General features: G+C 32.5%; 1 long non-coding RNA gene across 1 annotated transcript in view; it reads right to left on the minus strand.

Annotated features, from left to right (window-relative positions):
- Positions 1-3,630: 3,630 nt before the first annotated feature.
- LOC129806679 (uncharacterized) overlaps positions 3,631-17,209 on the minus strand; it is a 39,999-nt gene continuing 26,420 nt past the window's right edge. The window contains exon 3 of the long non-coding RNA XR_008752199.1: positions 3,631-4,028. This is a non-coding gene — a long non-coding RNA (uncharacterized LOC129806679). The remainder of the gene's footprint in view (positions 4,029-17,209) is intronic.

A 17,209-nucleotide genomic window follows, 5' to 3' on the forward strand; every position in this document is an offset into this window, starting at 1 on the left:
AAATTAGCTTTAACCCTCAAGAAGCTCAGTACTTTCCCCTACAAATAAGACAATTTATGAAAAATTTCATACTTCTTCGTCAAAGATACCTGGCCTCTTGAAAGTTAACACAAAAACTTTGTATAAAACAAGAAATGGCAACAAATTAGCACTCAATTAACATGTAGACGGACGATAAATTATAGATAAAATTCGTAGTGATTCTATTTAGATAGAGGAACCAAAATCTCTCAGATTCACTAAACACCTCAGAAGATTGTCTTTTCATCTTCAGCCGCCTCATCAATGTATCTCCAGCCTAAATCTGATCCATACTGAAGATTCTCTCGCATCAAAAGACTTGTACAAATGAGGCAATTGAGACATAAGATTGAAACAGATGTAGAGATTATTTCCAGTCCAGTCAGATGTAATAGTTGCAAAGTGGAAGAAGTCTCCCTGATGTCTCCACAGACAAATGGTAAATTGCTGAAGGGGAGAATGGTGTTCTACAATCGGACTCCAATTGATAAATTAATGTGTCACATGAACAGCAGGTTGTGGTAAATTGGAATAGGTGATCATTTACATTCCGCACACTGTTGAACACTGAAGAGCCGATTAGAATAGAATCTCGCGAGAATTTTCAATTTGCCATTTGTGTAGGCGGTTCACTATTTAATTAGTCACAACAAATTGGATCTAGTTTCATGGTCTTTGATGATCCCACTGAGCTCTAATATTGCACATGAAATACTCCGATACACTTTGTGCATTTCACGTGACTAATTGGCCATCATCCTCTTCTTCAGTGTTAATTGAAAAAACGACTTTATTGGAGAGATATGAGAAGAACTTTTCCCATGTTACTAAATCAGGTGATTTTTATTGCAGCAGAATGTCGATTGCATTACCTGATAATTTTATATAGAAAATTTAATGACCTCAATGAAAAATCTCCAGTTCTGGGGGTAACCAAGATTCAACACTGAAAAGAAAACGAGGGTGCGATTAACTTTTTTCCTCGTAACTTTAACACATTTTAATGTTAATTTTTAAGGGTAAAAATAACATGAAAAAGTGTAACTTTAACACCTAGTACACCTAAAAAGCATAATATTTACACCGATTTCGGATCAATACTGCAGGGTAAAATAAACATTTCCGGTATGTTATTTTAACTTTTTCGGATTTCTCTCAAGAATGCATTTCCTTTATTTCCGTCTTTATAGTTTCCCTTACAATTCGGCCATCGTCGTCTTACCTCAGAAAAGGTTCTCCACTGGATTCATAATTTATGATTTTAGGCATTTTAGGAGCTCAAAATCTGTTTGTCCTTATCTGATCATGCAGTATCAATTTTCCGTAAGGTAAACTATTCTTTGTACAACTTTAGGCATTTCCGGGACATCACACCTTACGACACTCGCTTGCTTCTTGCGAGAGCGCTTCTTCTTCCTTTCTTTAACTACGGAGCAGAACTTTTCGGAGGATAGTGACACCATTTGTGGTCTGACACTTTCTTTCAATAATTGTGTCAGGTATATCTGTGGCTTATATCGACGGGACTATATATTATATATCACTCTCCATAGAAATGTATTTATTACCTGTGACCTTACTTTACTTTACACTTAAAATCAAGAGCTGTGCTCTTTTTTTAATTTGTTAATATTTGGGTGTTCTCAGTACCTGTCGAGTCTTCTGGTTAGGTTACCTCCTGGTTAGGTTACCTTCTGGTTAGGTTAGGTTAGGTAGGACCGAAAGCTCTGGGAAAGATTGAAGAAGTGTTTTTCTTTGTGAAGTGACTTCAAATCTACTGGACACCGCCGGAGAGTTCCCTATCAATACACATAACGCTAATTCTTCATCCGATGTTTGCATAATTTTACAAAATTTATAATTTATAATTTATTGAGAAATTTTATAAATTATTCCCAGAACTTTATAAAAATAAATAACCTTCAGGTCTAATAAAAGCAGAACCTTAGGGAAAAGTGGTCTGCCATTGAATACGGTAGCCTTTGAATATTTTTTTTCCGAAAGCAAAAATTCTATTTTGTTAATCGAAGTCAATGCATACAAATAGTTAGTTGTATTGACTATAGTTTGTAGAACAGATTTTTTTCCACTTTCCCCTAATAAAAGAATATAGAATTCTAGCCATACAATTTTGAATTCAATTTGTAAATCTTAATTCTGTTTTTGGATATGTAGGGGAAGAGCTTATAATTTTGGACTGTTTCTAAATTTGGACACTTTGAAGGTAAAATTGGACACTATAAATATATTGATTAAAATTATGAATTTTTATTCCAATATTTGATGAATAATGAATTTTATCTAAATATTTGTTCTTTTTGGAAGATTTTAACACTAAATACATTAAATTTTGAATATGACTTGAGTTAATGTTGCATTGTTGAAAATTCAGTGTGACAAACTGTAAAAAAACAATTAGAATTGAAAATATCGCACTTCAAACTTGGAACATTGATGCTTATAAGCACCCTGTTTAAAATTATGAGCTCTTCCTTTAATTCTGTTTGCTCTGCAATTCCTTAATAAATAAATCAACCAGTTATTAATTTGACTGATAGGGCACTCGCTCTATGATACACATATTCCGTAGACTTTTAATCCCTTTTGAGTTGTTATAGAAATTTAGGAATTTAATGTAAATCGATTTTAGCTTTACTACCTTTAGGGTGAGTTGGGATAATTCGGAGTCATGTCTATTTTAGAATTTTGAGATTTCCGCATAGTTTCAGATGGTCAAAGAGGAAAAGGAAACCACAAAGAAATACAAGACTTTATATTCGAGAGTACTGTTTCATTGCTTTTTTTCTTTTTTCCATTTAAACTGGCAGGTAATCTCAAAGTTCCAAATGAAACATGATTTTAAATTATGCTATCTTACCCTACTTCCATAAAGCAAGGGACTCTGATAATCCATCTCCTTCATCTCTTAATAAAAAAAATAATATTAATGGATAGACAGAAAACTTTTGATAACGAGAAGATTTACTTCCTATACGGGATGTTGTGCCCGCATTATTATTTTTATTATCATTTCTAAGTATCTGTCCAAATATCTTGGAATAATGTACACTTAACGAAGAGCAACTCAAATAGACCAAATGGTCCAAAAGGACATTTTCGTTAGCAATACAAAATATCCTTTGCCTTCTGTTGGTGAATACGGTGAATACAGTTAATTTCAAAGACGAAAATTCCCATGTCACCAGAATAGAGGTACGGAAGACGAACTCATCGACATAATTTCTGTGTGAAGTGGTCGAAGGGGAGACATTTGTGAAGATTCAGCAAATATTTCAGCAAGTATTTCATGTACAAAGCACATTCAGTGACGGCCTTCAATGTGACCATTTGGTCATTTCTTCTTGATGAAGTGAGGCCTGAAGGATGATGATAGCTGCGAAAGGGGAGGCCAAAACACGCAGCTAAAGTGGATCTAATCTCATGTGATTCTGCACAAGAGTGATAATATCGATGGTTACATTCAACAGCATTCCATTCAAAAATGAACATTGCCCAAGGTATTTTATTTAAATACTAAAATATTTTTTTATAAACTCAATATTTTTTATTCTTTACCATTAAACAACTACACTCATGTCTATTATAGGATTCTGTTTTAATAAATAAATTATCTTAGAATAATATTGAGAAGAACCGGCGATAGAGTTACTCAGCAATCTGTCAGGGTCTAAAGTGTCTTACAACTTCTCGCGAAGGGATCAAGCAAATGAATTCACACTGTCGGCATTTTCGCATGTTTTCCTCTATGTGATAGCAAATTATTAATTTACCTGCTCCAGAGGAGATATCGCCATGGCACAAAGAGATCCCACCGAAGAGTTCTTTAGGCCTCCACCGGAACAACACTATCATGCGATTCTCGCCCCCGCTGCTGCACGACAATTTAATTGATTGAGGTGATTCACAAGATAAATCGCCATCCTCTGGCTTAGAAAGTACTCCAATACGCACTCGAATCGGTTCAGACGCCACCAGAAAGCACAAATCTGAAATGGGAGAAAGTCCATAGAACAATAGAGTACCGGATCTATCCACAAATACCGCGAGAACAATTCCAGTGGGTGGATTTGTGGTGTGTTCTTTGCCCCGTGGTTGGGTGGTGGTTTTAATTAATCCGCACCATCCAAGTTACACGATCAATCACCTCAGTCAATCAGATTCGGTGTAATTTTTCGTCGTCATTTACCTTGATGGCTATGTAGCATATGGTATATATGAAACGTGTCTGATTATGCCTCTTCAAATTGGATTTATTCAACACTAAGGAGACCTTCTAATCCCTTTTTATTTAAGTTAGTGACAAAGGCTTTAATTAAAGCTAGTAGAATTTCATCCGAAAGTAAAAACTGAAGTACATTCATGCAGTTCCAAGTTTCAGTAGTATGCAAAATTTTCTACTTAAAAAAAAATAATTTAAAATAACTCAATTTTTCATTTTGTTCATTTTTCAGTGCCTTTTAATAAAGAAGTTGAGCACTTATAACTTAAGAACAGTTGCCAGCGCCACTCTCGGGAGAAACAAGCGCCATCGTGCGGGAAAAATGTTGCTATTACGGTTCTTATGATAGTAAATCCCTTGAGACATAATGTTAAACTTACTGTTTTTGTTTAGATTTAAAAGAATTTAAAAACTAAGAAACTTAAATTCTCGCAAATCATTGAGACAATTCACATTAGGGGAACTGTGCTAAATTTCTGACAAATTGGAACATGAGCACCAATGTTCTGAGTTTAGAACATTTTTTTATTATAAATTCGAATCATATATTACTTCTTCTCATGAATATTGTTTGAAGCCGTGTCGAGTAGTAATGAATAAAAAATATTGATATTTATTTTGTGTGCAATATCGGACACAAAGTTTCTCAGCAGAGGGTTTTTCCAGAGCATCTCACTTTAAAGGCTACACTTGTTTGCTTTTTCTTTGACATTGCACAATAGCTAGAAAATCAAAAATTGTGGTATAATTAAAGAAACGTTCGACATTGCAAGCTGTCCGAAATTAGGCACACTTCTTTGAATTGTCACTAATATGCGACAATTATATACCATAGATAGATACCTAATCCCTAAGAATTTTCTAAAAAGTACAGGTTCTCTTTCAGGGTCTGTGGCCACTTCTGTTAGCAGCCCACCTCTGCCACATGGGCCCTGAGAGGGTTTTAGTTTCGAAAGTGTGTTGGCTGATGTTATCCTTGCTATTTTACGTGTCAAATCTTATGCTAAGGCGGATGACGAGGTCTTCTTAGCTTTCATCCGACTTATCCTTCCTGTCACACCGCCAGTGTTGACTAACATCTTTCATTTTATTATCGTATCTTCTTCTTTGCCTACCCTATGGAAGTCTGCTTTAATTATACCTATACCTAAAGCTAGTAATCCAGTTGGTTCTTCGAATTTTAGGCCTATCAATCTACTGCCCTTTCCGTTCAAAGTGCTTGAGGCATTGCTTCTTGGTCAACTTGCGACTTACCTGAGCGCTAGTAGTGGCCAAATCTAAATTCTACAGACTCTGGAAGACTCTGAAAACACAATTTAGTTGAGTGAGTTTAAAAATTATCCAAAAAAGACCTTTATAAAATGTCGAAAAGAAATTCGGTGCAAGTAAATAATTTCAATGAGTGAGTTAGAATTGCACACACAGGAGAGACGGAACAAAGGAAATGTACTTAACGGAAAGTTAGAACTACAAAATTCGGAATACGTTCTGTAAAATATAAAGTAATTATAAATTATAACAGTCTTCCACAAAAATTAAAAAAAAAATGGGAACACAATAAATGTTAAAAAACTGAAAATCTAATTAGGAAAACACTGTAAGCTTTTCATCTGTTTGTAAGGGAAGGTTGCAATTGAAAATCTAAGATTTAAAAAAAACAATTGTATCAAATATAGTCTTAAGAAGAGATCTGTAGGACTAAAAGGCATGAAATAAACTGAAATCTAATCTAATCTAATCTAATGCCCTTCCAACCACTGAAGAACATACTCATCAGGATCGAAAGCTCTGGGTAAAACCAAAAAAGTGTTTTCATTTTAGGGTGACTAAGATTTTCACTGGCAATCACAGGAGATATCCCTCTCTAGACCCTTCTGACATCGGGCTATGTTTGCTCATATGAACAGCAATCTACTTTATATTGGAAATTGGGTTCCTCTGAATGGTTTAGCTCTGAATCCCGAAGTCTCAGGCTCTTTCAATTTCCAAAGCCCTTAGCATCACCTACAGTGGCATTGAATAAAGAGCAGTAAAAAGTCAAATTTGGTCAGAAAAAATTCGAAAAGATCAGTAAAAAAATAAAAAAAGGGCAGTAAAAAGTTAAAAAAAGGGCAGTAAAAAATTAAAAAGGAGCAGTACTTTATTAAAAGCTGTCAGTTATAAACAAAAAGTGGTCAGCAAAAAATGAAACACGATCAGTAAAAAATAAAAAGTGGTCAGTAAAAAATAAAACATGATCAGTAAAAAGTTAAAGATGATCAGTATAAAAAAAAAGTGAGTAAAAAGTAAAAAGTGGTCAGCAAAAAATTAAAAATGAGCAGTAAAAATATTCAATTTGGTCTGTAAAAAATTAAAAATGAGCAGTAAAACATAAATAAATTTTATTTTTTTTTATTGATTACTTTTTAATTTTTTACTGATCTACTCGAATACATCTACTGATCAATTCTAAGATTTTACTGACCAAATTTTACATTTTACTGACCAAATTTAACTTTTTACTGACAAAATTTAACTTTTTACTGACAAAATTGAAAATTTTTACTGATTATTTCGAATTATTTGCTGATCAAATTTAATTTTTTGCTGATCACTTTTAACTTTTTACTGACCATTTTTTTTCCGTTTATTATCTTGGATATTGTCAGTATTTTTGTCTAAATTTACACTCATCAGATTGGAAACAATAGTTGGGAGCTAATTTTTCTGTCTTTTTCTGCAAAACGGCTTGGTTAGCCACAATTAGCCACAATTATTGTGATCCAAGTTTTTCTTTTTAATTTTAATCACAATAAGATTTCAAATCTAAAATGTAGAAACTGAAAAACATAAATGAACTTATGTGGTTCTCAGACTCTTTAAGAACTCTTGCAGGAGGTATACCTTTTGAGGAAGTATATCCGAAGGGAATCATTTATATGCTAAGAAAGTTTATTAAAATTCTTATCGTTACAGAGAGCCTATTTCGAGTTGGGTTATGTAGATGAGATGTAAATAGTGTAAATAGAATTCCTCAGGCTCAACATAAAAGCAACATACAGTCCATGAATGTCTTGTTTAAATATTGTAATAATAAACTAAGATATTTCGGGCATATTGGTTCAAAGTGTATATCAAAAAGTTCGTAAAATATGTCCATATTCTGTGACTTATTTTAAAGAAATTAATTATATTTATAAATCTATATCTTATGCGATTTTTTCCACGATGCCATTAAAGATGTTTAAATATTATCCAGTAATTTTTACATTATAGAATTCACGGAGTAAGGAACTAAGAGAACTAATAATCAGAAAACAGAAAGCTCAAATTGTGGGAAGACTTTGGTCCTTGTTCTCTCGATTGTTTGTTTTCTGCATAAAATAAATTAAAAAAAGCTTGTTTATAATTCAGAACAATGTTTAAAAAACAAAATAAAATTGAACTCCTTTCGGAAATTATTTATAGGTCTGCACGTAAACTAAAGCGGGTATAAATGATGTACAGAGAATTTCCTCTACTTCTTTAAAATACCCCCTTTCGCTTCCTTTGTAAATAAATCACACATGTGACTTAGAAGAGGTGAGTGTTGAAATTCCTCCCTTACAAAATTTCCAACTATGCGAAAAATGAGGGTGTACAACAAAATTCACTGGAAGAATGTTGTTCCACACCTTGGAGTAATTACATATTAATGCATAAAACTATTGAATGTGGTTTGTACTTCTTGCAAATGGTAAAATCTTGGCGTGAATTTCCCCAATGTTTCCGTGGCTATAAACTTCCCATAAATCCAAGAAAAAGTTTGATACTTTCTTTCAAGAAAGTCCATGGGGGGGATAAGCTATAGTCACCCTCTCATCCTGTCCAAATTTTCACCAAGTCATTGCCTTCCATCCATCACTTGCATTTTCTCCCTTGATTATTCACGATAAGTTTCCTGATTCAATTGGGAGAAAACCAGAAGGAAATGTTACTATAAAATTTAGAAGTTTCATGATAGCAGAAAATTTGGACTTTAGAGTAGTGGAACCTCTCATGGTATAAAAATTTAATTCCTTCCAAATGCTTAGATTTAAAAATGTGAATTAGACATAATTTACAATGGGAATATACTGTGGTCTCCCTTCGAACGTTCATGCCTTCGAATACTGTGAATTTCTGACAATTTCTGAGAGCTCACACTGAGAAAAAAAGAGGGTTCGATTAACATTTTTTCCACATAAATTTAACACTTTTTTGGTGTAAAAATATATCAAAATTTTTAATGTTAATTTTACACCTTATTAAGGGTAAAATTGACATGAAAAAGTGTACCTTTAACCCCTAGTACACCTAAAAAGGGTAATATTTACACCGATTTTGGATCAATACTGCAGGGTAAAATTAACATTTCCGGAATGTTATTTTAACTTTTTCGGATTTCTCTCAGTGTATTAATTCAGTAGGAATCTATAACACGGGCTTCAGACCTGAAGTTTAGCCATATGGCTTAGTTCCCCTAATTCCTTTTCCGACAAGATATTTAAGGAAATTGTTGTTTAGGATTGTATTATAAGGGCAAATGATTCATTAGATTTTGAAAAACCAATAAAATTGCTTGTTATTTGGATTTTTGAGACTTTCGGAAACTAGGCTAAACCTTCAGTCTGAAGCCGGCATAAGTCTCATAGGAAAAATAAAAAAAATAAATAAACTCACATTATTTAAAGGCATGAATGTTCGAAGGGATAATACCTTCCCGTACCAGCATCAATTGGTTCGTATCTTATTTGTAAGCAAGATATGATGAGAGGAATACAATTAAAATACATAACCTAAACATTAAATTTATACATTATCTAACCATGTGAAATTGGCAAAATTTGAATTTCAATTGGGAAAACAGTACTGATAGTAAATAATTGTCACATTTGCATTTCATGCACCAATAATTCAATCATATTATTGATATTGGAGGAAAGATTGATTTGGTGAAATAAATCTTGTAGTACATGATGAAATTGAACTACATCGTATGAGAATATAATTGTGTAATGAATATATTCAAATCAATTGCTTCTATCAATTCCATCTAATACCTACGCTTCATTGATACCACATTTTCTCAATTGATTTCGTATTAGGAGCAAAGTAGCAATTTTGGGAATATTATTCAGAATACGGGAAAATAAAAAAAAATTATTCAGTTTATTGAAAAGGCCCATAAAAATAAATAATATTCCAATCACAGAATGATTTCAAATGATACTTGAGAACAGTTGTCAATATACATAATCTTCATATATGATAAATTGAGTGTGAAAATTGAAATTTAGAGAGTATAAAAAAATTCAGAGGTTTAAAACTTCCCCGCATTTTTTTCTGCCATCTTCACAATTGCATGGAGAATCTGTGACTGTCGATATCACAGTGCTATAAAAAGATACGTGACTATACTGCAAATTATTATTTGCCCAAAGCAGCCAATAAAAAATGTTTCTTTTTTATTTTGCGTATATGTTTTAGTAACATATTTAGTTGCTGTATAACCTTTAAAAATATCAAAAAGTACATATCATCAAAAAGAACTATAACAAGAATTAACAAGAAATTAGAAATCACTGAATGTTGTGAGATGAGCCCAATATAATAAACACAATATAGGGGAGGCTACAGCAGGTTCAGGCAGCTGAAATACTTTTTCAATATTAGTTTACTCAAGCGAGCAACATCTAGACAGTTTCTTAGGGGTATTAACTTCAATAATACAGCATATTTTAAAAACAATTCGCAAAAATCGGTATAACGCCTCAGAAGTGGTGATTTCAACACTGAGGATCGAAAGACCAAAAACAATAAAGGACGCCGATCTGTCAGAAAAAATTGCAGTAGAATAAAGAACATAAAATTTACCACGAAAAGGGCTGCAGAAGATAGGGCAATATTTTGGTAAAAATTGACAGGAGAAATTACATTTGGTAAGTCGTCAAGTATTATTACCCAAAAAATAACTAAGAAGATATACACCGTTTTCAGTTTTTATCTTCTTAAGTTTTATTTTATTTTTAATTACTTACTTACGAATTGGAATATTTTTCCTGTGAAAAGTTTCATTTAAGACGCGGGAAAAAATCAATCTTACAATAATTTCGTGACAAGACAAAAAAACACAAAAAAATTAAATTAATTAAATAAATAAATAAATAAAAATTGAATAAATTTTAATTAAAAAAAACACAAATTAAACTGTGACAAAGACAAGTACATTAGAAAAAATAACGTAAAGAGTAAGTAATTAGCTAAGCCCAGATGAGAAATGGTTTTGAGTTCCCCGTATATAGCTTACTAAATCACGAGGAAGGGCAGTATTTAGGGGAAAACGTCCAACCTTCAGACGATTCAAGCTTCGGACAACCCAATTTATTTTCTGTATTTCTAATGGATTTGATCCATAGATCTTAACAGAAATAAATGGAAAAAATGTAAAATGAAAAAATGGCTTGTTCGAAGCTGGGGTCGTCCAAAGGTAGCGCGCTTTCTCCTAAAATTATAGCGAAATTGGTGCAATGCCGTTAATGCAACTGTTTTTACAAAAAGAGTGCGTCAGAAAAGATCTTGATCTGCCCTAGGCACAAGACATTACTGAAGCTTAGTCGAACCCCTGTCGTCAAGAGAGAAGCCAGGGGTGGAATGATAACTTTTCGACAGTATCGAATCGATAGTATCGGTAAATCTGTATCTGTTAAGTTAAGTGATTGTCGATTTTTTACGGAATGTTGGGCCATTTATTGAAACATTCTTTAAAGAATGAGAAAATCTTTTTATTTGCTTATAACGCTCTTGGTTAGGAGCGGTTAGGTTCTATAGGAATTTCAACAGAAATCTCTCACTTTAAGTCTTTTAAAAGTGCACTAAAAGTTTTGTCTGATACTTGGTTCTATAAGGCAGCTATTTTGCTTCTTGGGTTTATTAACCTTCAATAATATACGTATATATAGGGCAATTTTTATAGTAAATGCTTTACGACATCATTTTTGGAATAATATTTTAAAGTTAACACCTAAGAAAAGCCTAGTGGATTTATGTGCATTAAAGTTTAGTTAATATTCATTTAGTTTTTCTACTTTATAAGGCCCTTAGACATTAATTGTCAATACAAGAGCATGTGGTCATACAAGCTTACAAAGCATTATGAGGATTCAACAGAATATAAGTATTTTTTCGTTAAAAATCGTCAGTGTAGGGGAAAGCGCGCTACCTTCGGACGACTCAAGTTTCGAACAATTCAAGTTTTTCTATGTGTTTTAAATGAATTTGACTCATTCCAAGACAAGACAAAAAATTCGAGTTGTCCGAAGCTAGAGTCGTACGAAGGTCGCGAGCTTTCCCCTAAATGAGGATTAGTTAGGAAAATTTAGAAATCATGAACTAATACACTTTTTTTGCTGATCGAAACGGATTTCATTAGGGTAAAGTGGTATAAGTTGGACAGTGGTACAATTTGGACAGGGCTTTTTGTCTTGATAAATTTAGTACTTAATTTTTATTTGTATATTTTTAATGCTTTAATTTTATAATTTGGTTCCTTGTGCTTTAAAACAAATTTAGTACTGTATTTATCAAGAAAAAAGCCATGTCCAACTTATACCGGCGAATTGTCCAACTTGTAAAACTAATTCCAAATTATACACTTTACCCTACTTACTAAATTTTCTAATTTTTAAAAAAAAAATGTTCTTCCCTCATTATATATTAAGGTATGATTTTCAATATTTAGGCAAAAAATCGTTTATAGTTGTTGTATTACTTATAGCATAGCCTTACCTATATCCCCAGCGTATAATCTTCAATTTTTGTCACAAAATGATTTCAAAGAACAAAACAACTAAGAATATTTTATACGTTCTAAAAGAACATTAAATATTCTTATTTTTGTAGATCTTAGGAATCATTTTGTGACAAAATTATGGAAAATAAAATAGAGAATTTTGATTAAAAATTGCGAAATATTATAGTATTGCTTACTTTTTGAAATATAACGATATTTTTTTTATCAACGGGTCTTTCGAAGTATAATTTTATTTAGATGTTTAGATGAAAGGCTGTGTAGTTGTCAACGTCTACCGCCGGCTTAGTTTCGGTGACCTATCTCTAGGGCAAAAGGGTGTTGAAGCTTTTTCATAGGTGTATGCCAGTCATATAAGAACATGATCCAATTTTTTGAATACACAAAAATACAATAAAAAAAGATCATAAACACTAATCTTAGAATTATAGAATTGACAAACCTAGACAAACTTTCCCGCAAAATCATTCAATTTTGGTTCTTGTTCTTACTGAACTAAAACTCAATTTGAATGTCATTTAAAATTTGTTTCCTCATGTCTGCAGAGAAAGTCATTTTTAAGACAAAGATATAAATAAATTAAACCATGAAATTTTGTTTTCACAAATTTGTAATGTTTTTCGCAAATTAGTAGGGGGAAGTGGGGCACATTTGGATTGGGGCAGTTTTGAAATTGAGCTTTTTTATCCAATTTGTAAATGGAATTGAACCGTATAGTAAAGCAATTCAGTTTCGTAACTGGTTGTGAAACTAAATTGTGATAAGATTTAGTTTCTTTTAAAAATAAGAGAAAAAAGTCAATTTCAAAGCTGCCCCAATTCAAGGGTGCCCTACTCTCCCTTAGGTATCTACAGAAATGCTTCAAAGTATCGTGAGAATTTTATTCTACTTAAAGTTAATTTTCAAATACTTTTACTTATTTGTAAAATAGAATGTTAAAGAAAGCTATTTGCTATGTAGTAAATATTTAAGCTCAAAAGTGGGGGATTTTCAAATTTCCGCATTGATGAACGATTTTTATTATTTTTCTTATATTTCTACTTTTAAAGCAAAACCGTTTTGGAAATATAAACTAGAATGGAAATATTTTTTCATAAGAACAAAAACTATTATTCACTGGTTTTGTCGGAAAAATATCTTAAATTTTTCGACTATTTTTGTCCTTATCATCCATAAAAGTAAGAAAACTATCGAATCCAATCCTGATGAATTTTCTAAGGTTTTAGATATAGTTAAAGAAAATCATAAAGAGTATTTCGTTGAAACCATTGATGTTTATTGATTTTGCACCATGCTTTATCGTCCAGGAAGGGTTAACCAAAGTAATGAAGACGTCAAATTCATTATTCCATTGATCTTTTTGTCCGATCTTAATTGTCTACAATTAAGAACAAAAGTTCAAAGAAATTTAATTATGCAAAAAGTAATTTTTTTGAATTGTCCTAAAGACTATCTTCGACTTTGCAATTGAACACACCTCAATCTCCGCCCATCCATTGATTATTCCCCCCATACATTTATGTACACTTTTTTGTGCAGGTTTTGGCGAAGGTATGCAAAGTGAATGTTTGCAAGATGGTTCTTTTGTGTGAGTGTAAAGTTTAATCAAAGTTTCATGACTAAGAAGAGCTTTAAGCAAGGAACACTTTATGTGCGTTCCCCAACTTTAACAATATATATACCCTCCTTTTTGCCATCCCTTCTGGAATTGAGTCACCCACAAGGACTTAGACGGAGAAACCGTATTCAGATGTACATTTGTGAATTGGGGGAATATTTTAGACAAGGTAATTGAACTTGTGTGAGTTTCATTCATTCAGTGTTTCTGACGCGGACGGTGGAAATCGATTTAGCATTTTGCTCCCTTTTATTGCTCGAATTCTGCACACAGAACAATAGATTTATATAATCCCTCGATTTTATTCTTGATACCTTGGAATTTTGGTCTTTTACCCCTTGGGGAAGAATTTTGGCGATCCCTTGTCAATCAGACGATTTAAGAAGAAAGCGTCATCATGATAAAAGCCTTGAGTAATTCCTTTTAACGGTTTTTCAAGGTCAAGGGTTTAAAAGATTCTACAGAGAGTATTTCTCGAGCGATTTAGGTAAATTTAGGTTACTTGGAAAGGTCTTGGAATCCTTAACAATTAAGAACAAGTTCTAACATTTCCATCAAGTTCGCAAATTCGAGCACTTTGCAAAGCCAGGAAGCCTTTTGCCTCTCATTTTTTACTATTTTCAACACGTTGTCCTTTCTCGTTTCCCAATTGCTTCTTGGTTGTTTTCCTTTGTCCTTTTTTCCATTTCCACTGAATTCATTTCCCTGCGGCATCAGCTTCGAGATAAATTATGGAGAGACTGTAAAATGTTTCTTTTGAGGGGGAGAGATAAGGTGAGAAGAAAAGAGTCCTTTGAGCACTCTTTCAGACCATTCAAAACGCCTTAGAGGATATCATACACTTTGTAAAGCTCTACTCTCCAATTTATCACAATATTCGCCACTTGGAGTCATTAAAATAAAATATGTGTGATGCACAAAAGTAACTGGAAGCTCTTTTAACTCAGCACCATGCTATGCATTCTGATATTTTGCAGTGTTTTATACCTCATTTGACTATTTTCCACCCACTGAGTCTGTAATCTATGTTTTGAGGACTCAACAAACTGAGCGATCACCACTTTCGTCCGTGAAATCGCACACTAAATCACCCATCTTGAGACTATTGATCCCATCCACCTTCTATCTTTGCTCCATTGGGCAAATATTCGCTTGAGGTGGGAGAGAACCCCACATGACTTTGAAACATGCAAACACTCCACAATGTAATTCTATTACATTGATTTGCAATTTCAGACTTGATAGCTTCAGCATAATTCACGACACCACACTTTAATCACATCTACAGTGGATTTGTGCCCTAATCTCATGATCCAATCAGTTAAACGGCCAAGTGGGGCCGCCGGGTGAATGCCGTGGGGACGCCTGGTGCACTTAATGGAGACGCCTGGTTGTCAGCGCTTCACAGTAAAGACACAAAGCATTATCCAGCTTATCAGCTGTATTATCCAACATTTAAAAGATTTCAGATTCACTTGAAAAGCGTAAAAAATAAAAAATAAAATTAAAAAAAAATACTCTTTCGGTTTCGAGAAAAATCATACGTTTGCTAGAAAATTTCGTATGAGATTTTTCGTATCAATTGTTTTTGGGAGCAGAGTAAATACAATAAATGCAGAGTAAAGTAAAAAAAAAAATTAAAAGAAAAACAAAAACAATGCAATAAAAATTCAATGAGATCCTTACACTTTTTTTTAGATTATACTGCGATATTTACTTTAAAAAATAAATTAAGAGTCTTTTAAATGGAAATACAGTGAAATTTAAATTTGAGTTCAAATTGAAAGGAATCTTTTAAACTTTTTCAAGGCTTAAATAATTAAAAAAAATCATAAGGGGAAGTGGGGACCTTTGAATTGGGTCAGCTTTAAAATTGGGCCTTTGTTCCATTGTCTTTAAACGAAACTGGACCTTATCCTGATAAAAGTTATCTCTACTGACAAAATATGAAACTAAATTACGTTATGATAAGACTCAATTCCACTAAATAAATGAAAGAAAAAAACCCAATTTCAAAGCTGCCCCAATTCAAAGGTGCCCCACTGTCCCCTATGTCCAAAATTCAATTTCCACCAAGGGAGTTATAAATGATCGGAAAAATCTAATTTAAAGTAAACAGAAGTGTTAGTAAAAATGTAGGATTATAAAATAAAATTGTGTTTTTTCACCTTTTTTTAAGGGAGTTTCCTGAATCAGAAAGTCAAAAATTAGCGGTTTCACGCAATTTTTTGGAAAACAAAGAAACTATCAAACTTTTTGAAATTCCTAGTATATTTTTTATGTTCATAGGGTGGATGGATATTTACACTTGTGGACAGCTAGCATTTCTTTAATTTTTATCTAAAATAGATTTCTAAAAATCATAAACTTAGCAATTTATAGTGTGGATAACAATTTTTTATTTTATTTTTTCTAAATCGGTTTGAGGTCAAAATTGGAAATTTCTGCTAGATTTTCGTAATGGCATAACATCCAAGCATTTGAAGTAACTTTTATTTAAAAAATTCAAAATGGAAAAACAATGAATGGATCTTCTCGTATGATTAGCACATAATGGCTTTCAGACCAAAGGTTTAGACGGTTTAGCCCAGTTCCCAAAGATCTTTAAATTATAAAAACAAACATTATTTTAAGGTTTTCTAAAATCAAATAGTAGCTCATTTACCCTTACTATCTATCTTAGGTGTGTTGGATACACCTAAGACTTAACCCTTTAAGGACTAGACGCTTTTTTCTGATCGAAAATCAATAATAAAAAGGAAACTAATAAACAAAATTAATTAAATATCTTACATCTAGCCTAAGACAATTCAACAGAGTCTAGTTTGGCATATCTTTTGCTTTTATGAACGATAGGAACAAAAATAGCTTAAAAATTTAAGCATTTTTTTCTGACGACACCAATAAATGATAATTTTTACTCTAATGAAAAATATTACGTACGCGTAGTGTACTTTCTAATCCCAAAAGGGTTTTCCTTAATAAAAATTGGAAATATAAAAAAATAATAAAAATCATTTATCAGTGCGGTCAATTGAAAATTCGTCACTTTTGTTCTTAAATATTTACTATACAGCAAATAGTTGGATATTTGCAAAAAACATCCTAGATTCCTACAACCTTTCACTTCACGATTACGTACAAACGTTAGGAAGAAAGAACTTTGGGTAGTCACGAAAAATAGTTTTCTCTATTGGTCACGGCTGACTCAATCGTCCTTAAAGGGTTAAGAGGTTACATTTTAATTTAAATTTCCTAAGCATATAAAAGAACAACATTTAAACTATATTCTCCGAAATTTTCATATAAAATCTTAAAAATTCAACCGTTCTGACCTGATTTTCGAAGACCCTTTTTGAAAAACTTACTTTTGGGTGAGCAAGACTTCTAATTCAGAAATATTCATCCATGTTCAGAGATAATATGGAGATCCTGCCACGATGGTACGTTGAAGAATCGATGTGTTGAAGTTGTTCTTTTTCTGCGTTTTTTCAAAGAGCTCCGGTAGATAATTTAGTACTAA

The sequence above is a fragment of the Phlebotomus papatasi genome, chromosome 3 (assembly GCF_024763615.1).
Source record: "Phlebotomus papatasi isolate M1 chromosome 3, Ppap_2.1, whole genome shotgun sequence".
In the NCBI taxonomy this organism is placed as follows: domain Eukaryota; kingdom Metazoa; phylum Arthropoda; class Insecta; order Diptera; family Psychodidae; genus Phlebotomus; species Phlebotomus papatasi.